Below are 15,918 nucleotides of genomic sequence, written 5' to 3' on the forward strand. Positions count from 1 at the left end.
GTTGGCTTCTTTGTGAAGACATGTTGAAATGCAAACACTATGAAACAAAATATGATATTAGGCAGATATAGTTTCTACAACTTTGTTAATTGTAAAAACTTTCATCACTTACTGTAGTAGATCTGTCAATTCTGTATTTGATACATTGATGGAATTGAAATTTCAACTTCATTTTTAATTTAATTTATTTATAAAATTAATACTCGTGTTACCAGAATACCTATAAGTAAAATACTATTGACGTACATCATTTCGTTTGCTGATGCTTACCTAGCAATCACTGCTTTTCCCAAGACAAAGACCATTGGAGAAAATATTCCTACTACGATCAGGACAACTTGCTTGGCATGCAATGAGTCGTCATATTGCCTTTGATATTGGTGTCTTTCTGTGTTACCGGTAAAACAGAGTTTAAAATGGTCAGTAAGGCTTAAACTTTATATTTTTTGGTTTGTTTTATTTACCCGATTTGAAAAAGTCAGTTACATGACACATGAACTCGAGAGGGAGAAAATAACAAAGTAGAGGGTAAATGGGGAGTCGGGAAATAGCTTACAGCTAGTCTAGCCCGAACCCCGTCATGGTAGCTTGTCTGAAAAAACAGAGTTAGCAAAGGGGGCTCATGATAACAATAACAAATAGTTCTTTAAGTAAATAAAAGAAAAGTGCTGAAATAATTACATTATCGTAGAAGATAACTAAATTACTACAAGGCAAAAGTGAAATCTGTCACTGATTGATCAAATATTGTCTAAAAGTTTGTTTGAAGTTATGTAGAGAGTTTGTGGACTTTTTCCAGAAAAAGAAACTGCAAACTGGCCTGAATTTGTCATTGCATGATATGGACGTAGGTTTTGAAGTTGACAATTTCTAGTATTATAGTCATGACAACTGACACTGAAGTAATCTGATAATGTATGTGGTGAATGCTTATGAATCAAGCTGTAAACGAAGGTACCCAGGAGGAATTTATGGAGTTTAAAAACATCTAGAATATTAGAATATTAAGTTGAGTGAAACAAGGAACTGAGTGGTCTTTGGTTGATTTGAACATCATCGTGCGAACAATCGTTTTCTGGGCTGCTAAGATACAGTTTAAGCGTGTAGAGTACGTACTTCCCAAGACTTCTAGGCCGTAGCTGATATGAGGAAGTATAAATGCATTGTACAACAAAATGTGTATAGGTAAAATGGATCTGAGTCTGTACAAAATTCCACATAATCTTATTTATCTTATCAATATGTTCAGACCAAGAGAGATGCTTATCCAACAAAATACCCGCAAAAAGAGCAACATCAACTTCCCTGATTTGCTCGTCACGGATGTAAACAGAACCCGAGACATTAAGTTTCTTACGTCGGCCTCTAAATATAATAAAATTTGTCTTACTCCTATTTATTGTCAGTTTGTTGGAATCACACCACAATTGCATGTCGTTTAAGTAAGATGATACAGCAGTAAGGTCTATAAAATCTGAACCAGAGTAAGTATGGAAAAGATTGGAATCATCAGAAAATAAACGGAAATCAAAAAAGGACAAGAATTTGGAAGATCATTTATATATATTAAAAATAAAGTCGGACCCAACACTGATCCTTGGGGTACACCATGATGAATGCTTAATTTCTCTGACATAGTGTCATTTAATTGAACAAATTGAGAACGGTTTGATAAATAACTTTGTATCCAGTGTAGGCAGGGGCCCTGAACCCATAATGCTCAAGTTTTGACAACAAAATGTCATGGTTTATAGTGTCGAAAGCTTTACTAAAGTCGATAAATACCCCTAAAGTAGAATTTCCTTTGTCCATTTCATGCAACAAATAATTTACTAAGTTAATCAAAGATAACTGTGCTTCTTTCTAAAACCATGCTGATGTTTGTACAGTACGTTAAACCTATTAAGGTATGAGGTGAGCTGCTTGTTAACTACTTTTTTGATGACTTTACTGAACAATGATAGAATAGACACTGGTCTGTACTTCCCAACAAGTTCTCGTTCTACCTTTTTAAAGATGGGCGTAACTTTGGTAATTTTCAAAGCGGTGGGGAACACACCTGTTAAAAAAGAATTATTTATAATATGGGCCAGAGGTTTTGAAATGACAATGGCTGCATCAATGAGAAGTCTCGGGGGCAAATTGTCCCATCCACTTGCTTTTTTTGCCATCTAAATTTACTAAAAGTTGGTGAACCTCATACTCTGTTACTGGTTGGAGAAAGAATGAGTGTGTCATTGGCTGACTAAGGTAATTCCTAAAATCGTTTGCAGAATGTGGAATATTTTTTGGCAAGTTTTTACCAACATATATAAGGCTATTGACACGTCCGGAGGGAGAAAGAGAGGGGAGAGAGGGGGGGGTAAATCATCGCAGTAAGTGATGTCAAACTGTAAAATTCAATTGTCTTCGTATCTTGCAATGATTAATAAGACCCAAGCGACTGACCTGGAAACTTACCGAAGTTTGTAATTGTCATAGCGATGCAATAGGTAATTCCGACCGAACAAAACTGTAGCAACGAGTAAACTGAAGCGATACTCAGCACATCACCTACATGTTGTTCGTCCAATTTTAATTCCAAAAAGTTGTCGTATATTCGGTTGTGGAGGAGAAATGCCATAACCACTGTCACCTGTCCGGTATAAATATCATACGAAGAAAATAAACGTGTGCTGAGGAAATCCTGAGAGCTGATACTGTGGGACAAAATATAGCACCTTACAAAGTGTACCGACGTTTGGCGGGTAAGGGTTTCCTACCATGGTCAAATGGGTTGTACATGTTACTCGACGTTTGGATTTGTTCAGGATTCACCTAATTAAGCAAGTTCGAATCAAGCGACGTAGATACAAGGGGAGAGAAAAACGCGTTTACAAGCGAAAAACGCGCACACATAGTTAATATATTAACTTTCCAAGTCCAAGCTGCATAGTATGAACAGCGGTTTACCAAATGAATACTTCTTATCTTATTTGTCTATTCTAATTTCACTGGTGAATTGTCTGCAGAACCCATTTTGGAATTTCGAGGATTACAAATTGGTTTGTACATTCAAGCTTGTAGAAGATATAGTAAATATAGAAGAGAGACAGAGGCTGTAGTGTTATACAATTGTCTCTTTTCATATACACCTCATATGTTATGACTTACCAGCGTTGCAATATGAATGAAAATTCCGTACACTGGAGTACAGAATGCACCAGCCGAAGAGCTAGAGATCTCATCTTCCAAAATGCCTGGTGCAGTAGTTTCCAATTTGCTATCTACTTCCAGGACGTTCTCGATGTCATGGTATTTACCAGACAATTCGACACTTGGAATCATTTCCTCGTTGGCTACGTTGTTTGAGGCATGTTCAGTGTCGTCTTGGGTTTGGTCTGTATATTTGCACTCTTCCAACGTTTGATCCAGGATTTTATTTGCAGTAGGAAAGGGCTCGAGTTCCGCAAGATCTCCACTCTGAGTAGGACGACATTCCAGGTGTGTCTCGGAAACGGCCGGAGACTCTTTGGCTTTGGGAAAGCAACTTTGGTCCACTTTTTTCGGCACAGCTTTCAGGACCATCAGTGGATGTTGGGGCGGAGGCGTAGGCCTATAACTCTCCGTAGGCTGTTCGCACGTAGTCGATAAAGGCTGACTAGCAGTGTCAACACTCGCTCCAGATCGTGACTTGACAAACGAATGTCGGTCTTTGCGAAACACATGAAGGTAGACAGTTCGTACGCGTGGTTTGACAGCCGCATTCCCTGGTAATGGCTGAACATCCACATCTCGATCTGTGAGAAGTTCGTGTAAGCGGACATTTCTGGCATCTGAAATCAAAGATGATTTTGAAGGGAAAATGCGTATGAAAATGATCATAAATAATAAAAGTTTTGTGAGAGAGAAACTACCGTAGTATTCGGTTGTAATATGATACACATGACTCGTAAATGTTTCACACTGAGTGAAAATTTTGAAGGCACACTAAGAATTGAAGTAAGTTTGTTGTACTTGGCAGAGTTGTATAAGTGGAGTGCGTGCGTCATGTATCTATTCCAAGGCTAAGATAAAGTCATAAAAGTGTTCAAACGCGGGAAGGTAACAGGCCAATTTTAAACTTACCGTGTTGTTCTGGCCAGCGCCGTCTCACAGTCCGGTAGTACAATAGGGTAAAGTAACAGCTGATCAAGCTAACGAAACCCATATCTTGCACTAAAAGCCGTGATAAACACGAGCGATAACGCAAGGGGGTGTTTGTCCCGTTACATTATTGAAAAGTTTGTTGGTATTCTTTTATCGTAGAACGAACATGTTTTTAGAACAGAGACGCAGTGGTTCCGACAAACGCGGCGCAAAGCACGCATGCGCGCGTCTTTGTGATGCATTCCCGTTTCGCTGTTTGTAACTTTCTGATATCTGTAGCGCATGTCGTAAAAATGATGACGTAGGTAGGACTACATTAAAGTCACCTTTCAGGGGGAAAATATTCTAAGGTCTACGCTTATACAAAGATTTGTTTAACATGTCAACGTATCTCGCATCGAGCGGGCAATAAGACTCACTATTTATATTGATAAAAATCGTTTTCACCTTTTCTGCTCTAATTTACTTGACAACAGTTCACACAACACATCTCACTGTCTGTCTGTCTGTCTGTCTGTCTGTCTGTCTGTCTCTCTCTCTCTCTCTCTCTCTCTCTCTCTGTCTGTCTGTCTCTCTCTCTCTCTCTCTCTCTCTCTCTCTCTCTCTCTCTCTCTCTCTCATATATACACGACGATGGTTAAGTCATATACCGTAGAAAAAGAGCCCACCAGTCCTAAGGTTCTAAAGGAAAATTGTGTCTTCGAAAGTAGTGAAAAGTAGTAAAGCTCCAAATTAAACCAGATATCGTGAAGAAGTGCGTCGTCAGTAACTGAGTAATCCCAAGCGTTAAACACAATAATGTCGGTGTGAGCTCTGGTTCAGAAAATGTAGCAGTCAGTCAAAACACTACATGGTGTAACGACCCCAGCGACGATACACCGAGAATTTTGACCAGATCACGACATAGCCAGTGCACATATTGAGTGAGCTGGTCAAAACCGAGTGGTATAACCGTTGCTGAGATGGTTTATTGTAATATATCGTAACAGTATGTTGAAATTCTGGCGTGAAACGTCAAACAGGGAATTTTTCTCTAGCTGAGAGCTCGTGTGTATTCCAACCGTGCTATATTGCGAATATAGCACACTTATTTTCACGTCTCGATCAATCAAATGGCTGTATTTGCGTCGTCAATATACTGGTATGATGTAATACGTCGCATCGCATTTCGCAACAAAGACAATACCTGCATGATGCGAAACCATGGTGCCATAATGTCTCTTGTTTTTTTTTCTAAGAAAAGAATAATATTTAAGGAGACAAAAATAGTATAAAATGTGAGACTAATAGAATCCCACACCCCAACGGGTTGGGATGGAATGTCTCACACGAGTTGGGGAGTTCTGTCTCACACGAGCCGAAGGCGAGTGTGAGACAGAATTCCCCAACGAGTGTGAGACATTCCATCTAAACCCATTGGGGTGTGGGATTATTTTTCTCACGTCCCTCCAATATCTTTAGAAAATTGCATTTTATTGTCAGAGTGGTAGGTTTAAACTATCAAAAACCAGCAGCCGATTGCTCTTGTTTCATTTGTATCATTCCGCACAGAAAAATGAAGTTCCTTTCATTGATGAGCATATCAAACACGTTAACATGTATATTACCGATATGGCAATTTTGTTTTGTTGGTCAGCCACAAAATTCTCCAGGTCATCTGAGGAAAATGTTGCGAAACAGCTCTGGTGGCCATCTGTTGATGACATTGCGTGAAAGCTGTCGTCTGCTACAGCCTCGTGTGCAAATGGCTCGCTCATCGAAGTCTTTCGCTAACTGTATCGCTGTCAAGTCAGTTCTTCTCCAGAAAATATGTCGACGAGCGTAAACAGCCGATAGGTTTGTAATGGCCTGAATTCTCCCGTTACAACATAAAAGCGGTCATCCTCCGAGTATTTGTTGCCGACGCTGCGCTGACCGTACTCAAATCTAGAACAACCTGTTCACTCTGCGGTTCAGTCGTCTGTCCGCTATAGTGCCAGTTGTACATTACACGATGTTCTATTCGTCAAATAATTCGTACAGAGAACTGGGCGCTGAGCAGAGTTGACCAATCAACATACGTTTCACATACGAGGTGTTCGGTCGCGCAACAATACAGAGTGTGAGAACAAATTGTTCTCACACTGTGTTCTCACACTCCCAGCGCACAGGGGACGTGAGAATGATGGTTCCTTAATCATTAAAGAAATATACATATTTATAATACTGAATGATATGTAATAATATTCAAAGGCACTGACGAAGACATTGTTTAATTTGCTATCTTTGATCGGTTTGACCTGAACAAATGCGAGCCCCTTCTATGAACTAAATAGTTTTTCAGATTATCTCATTGCATCTAAATTTTGTATTTATTCAACAAAAAAGCAAACTGTCCCCACGGAAGTATAAAGTTGAAAGACCTTGTCTCGAACCACTCTACAGTGAATGATAATGTGATATAGAAAGCGATTCGTTACAAAATTAGAACACGACAATATACCAAAAGGAACATTTTACGATTCATAATTATAGCAAGAATCTAATGGGGTCAGGGCCGTTGCAAGAACACATATCTTTATTTCACACCTACCACAGGTAATATGACGAGGCTTTGTCATTAATTTAATGCTCCATAAAATTTCCATCGAGCTGCATAACAGTGCCAATGTTGAATGTTTATTTGGTGGACAAGCTCTCACTGGTAACGTTATCAATAGAGAGAATACAAAAAACATTACAACTACCAACAATCAAAAAGACTTCCCTGAAAGTATTAAAACAGACACGCAACCACATAAAAATTCATTTTCTCTAAAAATAGCCAAAGATAGCCCAGCTTTCATCAAAATATCAATACATTCATTAATTCATTCATTCTAACTTCTAACAAGAAGATTAGTATTCTCAAACATTTGAAGCTGTCATTTCTGTGTGAAAACACTTCAAATGTTCATAACTTTCTTAAGGATTTCATTCTTGGATGGATACCGAGTATCTGTTTCCATTCATGCGTACAGGGGATATTGAATCCATTGGACCATCATCTTGTCTTTCAATGGATAGAAACAAAATTATACTTTGATATTTTTGTCTTCCAAAAACAGGCACATGTAAACGAGTTACACAATTACAATGGAACATAGTTTACGTCACTTTCGGTTATGGCGCGGGTGACTCTAGGGTGACTCTGATGATGATAAACCTGTGGTTTGCGATACATTGTTTCTATCTTTACGAACGATCAACGGCCAGTTGCGCAATAAGTCCGGCCAATCGAACGAATCACAAGAATTGACTTGGAATCGTACAGCAGAGCTAATAGTATCCATCTTTCTCGTGGTGTTCATGTTTGTCTTTACACATAAGTTGTCTTCCAAAGCAAGGCTGTTCATATCCGCTGTGTTTAAACGTCTTAAAACTTTGTTTTGCAAATTGTAGTTTATGGTTTATATGATTACTTTAAATCCTTACATAGATTTACCACATCCTTGTGATCGTGCTTGACGTGGACAGAAACTAGGCATACGTAACACGCTTTCTTTTTTTTACCAATTGCACTGACTGCATGGTTTATTTGGCTAATCATTCTTAATGAAGTCGGACCAATAACATTGACTGTCGATAAAATCGACAAAAAAGTCTTCCTAGGATTGCCTGCTATTTACATGTCAATGATACTCTTCGTAGCCGTGAATGATGCAGTCGAAGTCTTTAGTCATTTCGGATGCTATTAGTTTGATGAAACCTGCAAACCAAGATAGATCTGACTGTGTCAGTTCATAGGAATGTAAGTAAACGGTGCCACCAAATACAAAGGTGTAGATTCGGTGACTATTGGTCAGTCAAAACAGAACTTGATCATGACGACCTTCTTCACAAACTAGCATATATCATATATTCTTCGCTGAATATTTGTACACAAATTAAAGTCATCCTATGATAGCAGTCTCAGTGTAACATTCCAAAACTGCCGGTGAAGTTCAACACTCGTGATAAATTGTATCTGAGTCTCATGTATTCACACCAGGAATTTGTGTCATTAAAGGTTTGATAAATGTAAACTTACTCTAAACCACATATTTTTTCAACGCAGAAAATACATTTTAAACTATCACTTTGAGAAATTATAAAGACACGCCAAACAGGAACAGCAATATACTTCTGGCTATGTCAATACCGTACGGCTTAGCCTAATCTATTATTTTAAGTCGTCAGTTTGCATTGTCTCTTATTCGAAAAATCTCGAAATAACAGCAAGACCATAAACACCGAATTTGTCGTAAAACGCCTTGATATGTAAGAAGGAAGGGAAGTATGCGTGATTGCGACGACAGACTAGTTGTCATAGTAACACCCTCGAACAATTTGTCAATAACTTTGATAAAAGTTAAGCACATATAAGCTTAGTAGCAAACAAATTAAGTAAATGATTCATGTTGAAGTGTGTTGAATATTCTAGCACTAGAATGCCAACGTTCATCGATTTGAGTAATAAAATTAATCGAAAGATATTTTTAACCTGAAATATTATACCGCGTCCTAATGCTAAACCAACCTTTTAGGCATGGAATTACACAAGCTGGTATTTACAAACTTAGCATGTAGTTTCATATTACGACGCGATACACGAAATCGAGGTCGACTGAATACAATCCGCATTACAACTGATAATCTCTGCAGGTACAAACTGACATATTTTTACGTTCAAATGAATGTACATTGGCGACAAAAAGTGATAATAGATCCCCAAAACGAATGGTTTGCCTCTGACGATGGTAACACTGCCACCAGCGGTGAAGGTTTTTTCTCTGAAACGATGCAACAGTTGTCTACAGCTGTCATCTTCCATAGTTATCGATGAACAGTTAAGGGCGACTAGTACAATGACAGATAAATTGTTATCGAAAAGGAAAAGACGGTGGCATTGTTGAAGAGGCACATCAAGGCAATCCCTTTCGTGCTCTGTCAAGTTCTATATCTGTCTAGACTGAGATATCTCAAACTTCGATTTAATATCTGAAACTTGAACTTTACACTATTAATCGATCAAGTAAGCAAGTAAGTTGCAAGTTATGAGACGTGGTATTTTATTTGAGAGTACTTTTTCTAGTTTTCTACGGGACACAGTGTATTTAATCAAAGCGCGGTTGATATTGTGCTGTTGTGAAACAAAGTAGCCTTGATGGCTAGTCATGTTCCATCGCCAATCGATTAAAAGAATAAAGGTACAGCAATTATCAGATGTTAAAGGGATACAGTCGTTGAACTGCGCTCAAAGGTCGTAGGGGTCTCATACGACCTATTTAAAAACCGTAGCCAAGGTATGATGGTAATTGTTGACAGTTATAACATGTCTGTCATAATCTACACCGTATAATTTAAATGTTGCAGCTATGATTATGAGGTGCACGATATACATTTTTTTTAAACAAGAAACTCGCACAGGTGCAGTTCCGACCACGGTTTTCCTTGAACAAGTTGATTTGGCTGATTATATAGATGTGGTGCGTTGTTACGATTGGAACTCATGACAAAATATCGACCATGTAAACTATACTGTCATGCTATTCAGTTACTATAATCTTAGCCTTTAAAATGAAAATTGCTGGTACTGTTCATGTAAAGTCTGTCGTGGCGATTGTACACGTTGGTTACTAAAAGATGTCAACATGAGTGTGTCGTAAACTCTGTTGAGAGTGAAGGTACTGAACGAGCAAATTGAGGAGTATATTGTTTTATAAACAGAAGCAACTGAATATTATAAATGAATTGTGGCGTATTGCTACCTATCTGTAAAATCTGTAACCGTGTTTATCTATAAACCTTCGATTGACATACATTTCTCGGCGGTATGAACTAATAACGTTTAAACAAAACGTGTTTCTATTATTATTCTGTATTGATATGCGGTTTCTTTGTAGTCCTAATCAAGCGAGACCCATCTTGATAATTTAAACGTTGAATGGTTCTGTATTTGTCGACTGTATAAGATGCAGGCCGACTATTATGGCCTATAAAGGTTCCGTTGAAATTACTGGTATTCAACTAAGGGAGTCTTCCTTAATTGCTACAGGAGAGTTGACATTTACACACTCTGATCACATACATAATCTTCAATGGTGAGTGACACACTTTTGATTATCAATTTTATCGAAAGAATGGATCTTTACGACCTTGGTCGAGATGAAGACACCAAAATAGGTTTTCCGAGTAGCAGGGTAAGATTGGACATCAGTTTAGAAATCACTTGTTCGATACAAACTTTCCTTTCAATTTATTACACTTATTTGCAAACCTTATTTATCTTTTTCCTGCACTTCATATAACATACACTGCAAAGTTTTCATCAAACATGGAAATCTTTTACCATGGTAGAGCGATCGAGGCTATTGCATTTGCCCTTACATTTATGCCCAATGAAAACAAACTATCCCCGGTGATCACTACACCAAGATGAATTTACTATTCAAACAGACAGACGGCCAGCTCATACCCATCATGCAATGGGTGGCAAATTCTATTCTATCTCGATATGAATTCATGTTTTGTGAATATTATCATTGTAAAGTATTTGCAGACGTATCAGCATAATTAATTCAGAGATTTAAATCGAGTCAGCGGACCTACCACAGTCCTCTGCTGAGTTGGCTCTGGAGACGATACAATGTTTCGTACATTGCAAAAAGGTAAGTAGTGGTAATGTAAATTACTAATTTAAAAAAGACTTACACTGTGCAGTGTTTGGTTTTTTCGAATTCATTAAGCTGTAAGCTCATGCTGAATTCTGCAAACGGCCTTGGAAATACAAATACTGGTAGTGCAGTGATTTTTTCAGTGAACAGAGGACAATACTGAACTACATCAGCATAAAATAAAGCCAACTATCTTGAAAATAATCGGTTCAACCTGTTTGTACAAATTACACAGTGAGCATGCTAAGTATGATTAAATGACGAACAATCAATATCCTTGGTCAAACCTGAGATGACAACATGTGCTAAACCAATGATCAACCATCATCAATATCGACTATGTGTTGTTGATTATATTTGGTTATGTACAATTTTACTACCTGCATTAACAAGGCATGAGAAGCAGATGGATCAATCTCATTTTTGTTTTAATTCTGATTTATCCTTGAAATTCAAATGTGCTTAAAATTAAACTAACTACCATGATACTTTGCAGAACCAAATGAAGGGTGATGATGTAATATGTGTTAGACGTCAGTGTTGAGTTTGTCTTATTTATTCGACAAAGTTTTTTAGACTATTATAGCACGAATATGCCGCCCAGCCGTTTCTGTACGTGCCATGAGTTACCATACTGTACACCAATTTAGTCTTTCATGAATTCAAATGTCACTCCATCCCGTCGTAATAATTGTCAGTGGATTTTTCAAACCCAGGTTGGTTCTTTACTTAATGGTCTGTTTCCAAAAATAACTTACCTTTATTCTGTCTAACATACGACGAAATTTATGTACATCAATTATCAAACAAATTTAGTTAAATTCATTCCAATAAATGCATATCAAAATATGATTGTAAAAATTACACATTGAAATTCATATAATCTTGGGACACAATTTTAAAAGAAAATGTTTAATAGGTCACGAACCGATAAGGTACGATAATACCCTGTTCCTTCGATTTCTTGATGAGTTATCAAGTTACGAAAGTTGACGATTAGTAATGATAATTTTATAAATTATTTTATTAAATGACTTTGTTGATGATAATGCGACCAAGGTTATCGTGATTATTTCAATGTTATTTTCAATTTATTACCTTTTAACGTCAAACAAGCCAAGCTGTGCGATAAATATCACATCGCAGTTTGATCAACAAATATACAGATCGACGGGTACGAGCACTTCATTTAGTGTCACGTTTTACTGGCCAATGTACTTTATGTATTGAGAACAAATTTTGTGAGAAAAGCTCACATACGATTGGATGGTTACAGAGACCCGTGACGTGACGACAGTTGCTGCCTGTTCATATCTGAAGTTATTAAAATGCCGGATAAACATTTACATTCCTGGCAGATAAACTTATGGTGGATCGTCAATCGCTGTGGATGGAACGACACTATCGATTATGGTGCGGACTGTGGATTCCTCTCTTTATTTTCGGATTTCCACTGACCATACTAAATCTGTGGTTTGCAACACATTGTCTTTACAAGTTCCGCCGTTCAACGACGAGCTGTGAACGAACTCCGCCAAATACAACCACCTTACTTGACGATATTGCAAGGAGTGCTTTTGAAACAGCTGAACCAATGGTTTCAATCTTTCTTGTGACACTGGTTATGGTGTTCACACACATGTCATCCTCGAAAGCGAGAGCCTTCGAACGTGCTGTACTGAAAAATCCGAAAATTCTAATTAAAAAAATGTGGTTTATGGCTTATGGTGTGAGCATTTTAACTGCATGCAGTTACCATATTCTTGTAATCGTCACTGACTTGGAAAGAAACTGGGCAGGTGTTGTTCGCTATATCGCTCTACCAATTGCACTGTTTTCATGGTCAATTTGGATGATTATGCTTAATGAAGTTGGACCAACAACACTGACTGACTATAAACTGGTCGGTAAAGCTGCCTTTCCAAGATTATCAATCCTTTACAAAACGACGATAATATACGCAGCAATAGCGAACAGCACAGAGGTCTTTGTGTACTCTGTATACATAGCAGCTTCCATCAGTCTGATTAACGAAGCATATGAAGACAGACTTATATGGCTGTTGCAATTCCTAGGTATGTCCGCGGTGGCTGCTGTCAGGTACGTGTTAACTGTGTCAATGTCATCGATCAAATGTTAATTTGAAGATGCAATAGGGTTAATGTAACTGAAAATATTTGATCTCATTCTAATATTGAAGGCTTTTCGTAGAAAGACACAGAATGCATGGAGTAACGAATTACAAGTTAGAACGCACAAATCCACCTGTTCACGTCTGATTTTGTTTGCCAAGACAACTCAATTATATAGTCTTCACATATGCCCAGCCTCAGTAAACTTATGTATGTATGTATGTATGTATGTATGTATGTATGTATGTATGTATGTATGTATGTATGTATGTGTTATGTTACATTAGAAATTGCAAATTAAGGTTTTTCTTTCCCCTTACATTAGTATAACTTTCTTCAGATTGATGTAGTAACAGAAAGTTGTGATGCAGTAACAGATTGTTGTGATCAGCACTTTGTTGTAACGCAGCTTAAACTTAACTTAAAGCTTAGCGCCAACAAAGAAATGAATAAAAGGAAGGAAGGGGTTCACCGTAAATGTAAGAAAAGCTATTTACATTAACGGGGAAGTTCATCAGCTTACACGAGCAGAGAATTTTTTGCTACATTTTATACACATTTGTACTTTTAGATTTTTACAGTTCATTTCCACATGTAGCAGCCCTGACGCATAATAGTATAACTATGATAGAAACAGCGAGATGAATAAGTTGATGCAATAGTTTGCATGATTGCACTTTTAAAGGGTAGGTTTTTGCGATAGCTGGTTTGCCTTTTCTCAGTAAAACGTTATCGTCAAAATGTCTGAAACATCGCATTAGTGTAATATGTCCTATCTACTTAAAATGCTAGAAGTTGCGATATTTAAATCAAAACTTGGTGAGATCAAAGCAGAGCTTACTTACTTGGCCATGTCCATACGTATAAACAATTGTGAGAAAGTGGAACTTGGACAGTAAGAGTCGTTACAAGCTTACATTGACAGACAAAAACGTTGGTTTAACAATTCACGTGGCACAGGGGGTAGACGTCGTGGCAAGCTGAAGTTGCGGATTTCCGCAATCTTTGTGGTAACAGTTCACTGGCAATTTTGTTCAGGTCCGCGGAAACATTCATCATCAGAAGACTTTCAGGCAGTACAAGTATCACAGTCGGATAGAAACCAAGCTTTACATACAGTCTTGTTCAATGCAAAGGGAGACCCACCAGCACGTATTCAAAACGCTTCAACCCGAGGATGCAATCAATGTAACTACAAAAATCTGATTGGTTCACTCGGTGATCCAGAGCAGGTGTTCTCCTTCTGTATGCACATTTTAATCAATTTATTTCTTTCTACCAGGTTGATGAATTGACCAACCATATATATGAAAATGAAGCCTGTGTAAACGACGATATGCTACGTTCAAAGACAGTTGGCCTTTCAATATGCCTATCATCCAATACGATCATTACAGTCTTAAAAATGCCAATAGTGTCATTATCCAAAGTTGTCCATCTATGACGGATAGAAATTGGACAAACCAATGTAATTGCTCAGCTTAACCATTATACCCCCTGCAGGCACCTTGAATTGTTTATCTCTCTACAGGCTTGAGGCCCTTACTATATAACGGTGTAGATCAACGGTCACCCATTTTGTCAAATAAAGGCGCAACTTCATCGATTTAATCACAATCCCTCCACCCAGTGCGTAGAATAAATTTCCATGTTTTGCCTATCTTGATAGGTACCAACTAACGGGCTTCTTCATCCAAATGCTGTACATTGGTAACAGACGATATAAAGTGATAACAGATCCTTGGGACGAAGAGTTTGCGTCAGACGATGGTGACACTGCCACCAACGGCCTAATTCTGAACAAATGCTACAGCTGTCCACAGCTTTCTTCTTCTAAGTCGATCGCTGATTGGTGGAAGACAACAATTATAGCTGATGATATGTCTATGCCGTCTGATGTATTGTTGTTATCCGAAAGGAAAAGGCATATCGTTCAGAGAGTCGACGCGAGTAAAAGGGAGAGTGGTCAGACTCCAAACACACTATCAATTAACATTCCTTCAGAAGAAAACATCTCCACGGAGACAGAAGTATGAGTTTATGGTCGACTATGATAGTTTATTTGCTTCAATCAGAAAACTAAGAGTACCTTACGCCCACAATGAAGTTGAATTTTAATTTTAAGAAAGCCAAAAGAGTTGGTATCTAGCATATCATAAAATGCGTACAGTGTTGACTTCATAACAACACTGTAATAATAATAATATAAATAATATTGGGTTCTTATATAGCGCACATATCCACAATACTACATGTGATTAAGGCGCTTTTTTTTTACAATTATTATTACCCCTGGTCATTGGACCTAATATGATACCACTCAACTCCCTGGGGAGCAAGCAACAGCTCACATGTGCAGCCAATAAGCGCAGCAGAGCTAAACACACACATTACAACCACTGCCCTACCAGGTACCCATCACTCCTGGGTGGGGAGAAGCAATGAGGAATAAAGTGCCTTGCCCAAGGACACAACACCACAGCCATGCCGGGGCTCGAACTCGCCATCCTTTGATTTTGAGTCCACTGCTCTAGCCACTGGTCCATGATGCCTCCATATAATAGCGATGTATGGTACAAATTAGACGGGGGACTCATCTATGGGGATTGGTGTGTTTAATAAACAATTGTTAAATTACGAGTATTTCACGCCAAGGTGAGACACGGCCTAATTCGTAGACAAATAAAATATCATCCATCACTGGAGATGTACTGTCTCTTCAATTTCATTGCTTGTACTACGCTCTTCAGCACAACTTGTAAGCCAGCAGATGCGCCCTTAGTACACGGATGGCGTAGAATATACTTCCTGAATCAAGGCCTTGACAAGTTGAAAACCTTTGTCAATATCAGTGTGAAAACATACCGACAAGCAAAATGATGCAATCAGCTATCATAAGAAATATCCTAGTACTTTAACGGTGATCCTTAGTCACGTTTTCGCTAGAAGTCCAAGTATATCAATAGTAATTTCTAAGTATAGGA

At 38.1% G+C, this 15,918-nt stretch overlaps 1 long non-coding RNA gene across 1 annotated transcript; it reads left to right on the plus strand.

The window, feature by feature from the left end:
* Positions 1-10,713: 10,713 nt before the first annotated feature.
* Positions 10,714-15,516, plus strand: LOC139146357 (uncharacterized). The gene is made up of 3 exons (XR_011555122.1): positions 10,714-10,796; positions 12,161-12,902; positions 14,604-15,516. It is a non-coding gene; the product is annotated as an uncharacterized lncRNA (long non-coding RNA).
* Positions 15,517-15,918: the final 402 nt, after the last annotated feature.

This window comes from Ptychodera flava, chromosome 12 (assembly GCF_041260155.1).
Source record: "Ptychodera flava strain L36383 chromosome 12, AS_Pfla_20210202, whole genome shotgun sequence".
NCBI lineage: Eukaryota > Metazoa > Hemichordata > Enteropneusta > Ptychoderidae > Ptychodera > Ptychodera flava.